We start from the raw sequence: 1,621 nt of genomic DNA, 5'->3' as shown, positions 1-1,621 counted from the left end.
CCGGAACACATCGAAAACGCACAAACTGTTTCTGACACAGAAACTCCCAGCCAAGGGGCACAAGGGGCTGAGGGTTCGTGTCCCCTCAAGTCCACACTCTGAAGCCCGACCCCACGACGTGAGGTATTTGGAGGGGGGGGCCTTTGGACGTGATTAGGTTGAAGTGAGGCTGTGGAGGTGGAGCCCTTAAAGGAAGATACCGGAACCTTCTGTGAGCCTGGAAGCAGGTCCCCCGCACAGGGAAGTGCTGGCACCCTGAGGCCGGACCTCTCGNCAAAGGCCCCTGCCTCGCCCCCCCACCCCCCCCCCGTCAGGGGCTGTGTTAGGGCCTGAGCTGACGGAGACCCTGCGGCCCATGCCCGGGTTCTCGAGTCCTGAGGTGCTGGCGTCCCGTCGGGACGGCGACTGAGGGGCAGTCAGGGCACCGGGCACCGGGGACGGGTGGGGGGCGTCCGGCCACCGCGGCGGGAAGGGGCCGCAGAGCTGCTTCCTGGGTGCCCGGGACTCACAGCAGGCGGTCCCTTCCCCCGCCGTGCGGGCGGCCCTGCGGCGCTGTCTCCCGGGGGACGCACATGTGCCCCACCTGACCCGTCAGAGGCCCGCGGGCGTCGCCCTCCGGGGCCGCAGCTGATGGGCAGGGGCACGGGCTCTTGCTGCCCGGCAGAGCGTCTGCTGTCCAGCACGGGAGCCCGAGCCTCACGCGGCTGTGGGCCCTTGAAATGTGGCCGTTGTGGCCACAGAACTGGTTTGGATTGTATTTCAAGGTTAAATGAAGTACAGGGGCGGCTGCTCTGGGACCGCACCGCATAAGCCTCGGTGGGGTGGGCCTGGAGGCCACGGACACGTACTGGCCAAGGTCACGGCGGGGGGGTCTTTGGAGAGGGTTTTGAGCCTTAGCGCAGCAGGAGGACCAGTCGGAGTGCAGGCCGCAGCCTCAGGCATCGTGGTGTGACCTGTCAGGATGCGGTGACCGTGAACTTGACAGGCAGGCGGGAGAGAGGCTTTGGCCCAAAGGGTCCCTGGATTTATCCCCGGGAAAGGCTGTGTAGGGAGGGGTTTCAGGTGAGTTCAGGAACCGGGAGAGCCAAGTTTGGGTTCGGAGCTGACGTGCGCCCTCTGGTGGCGGCTTGTGACAGCAGGATGGCAGTGAGGTTTGCGAAGAACAAATGGACTAATGTGATCAATCCGCCACGGTCAATGAGGCCACCTAACCCACCTGAGGACGCCAGGCTCTATTTATAACGTCTTGTGCCCCTCCCCCCAGCTCAATACCTTATTTGTTCATTTGCAAATAATTTTTTCTGCCAGGCACTGTGCTGGGCTCAGAATAGAAAGAACACAGCCCACGGAGCGCCTGGGGGGCTCAGTAGGTTATGCACGTGACTCTTGGTTTCGGCTCAGGTCATGGTCTCACGGTTCGTGGGTTCAGGCCACGCATCAAGCCCCACACTGGCAGTGCAGAGCCTGCTTAGGATTCTGTGTCTCCCTCTCTCTCTGCCCCTCCCCTGCTCTCTCTCTTCCTCAAGAAAAGAAAGGAAAGGAAAGGAAGCGAAGAAATGAAAAAAAAAAAAAACTAAACTAAAAAGAGAGAGAACATACCGTCAGCAGTGTTCCAAGCAGG

The sequence above is a fragment of the Crocuta crocuta genome, unplaced genomic scaffold (assembly GCF_008692635.1).
Source record: "Crocuta crocuta isolate KB4526 unplaced genomic scaffold, BGI_CrCroc_1.0 scaffold506, whole genome shotgun sequence".
NCBI classification, from domain to species: Eukaryota; Metazoa; Chordata; class Mammalia; order Carnivora; family Hyaenidae; genus Crocuta; species Crocuta crocuta.
This window is presented reverse-complemented; position numbering follows the sequence as displayed.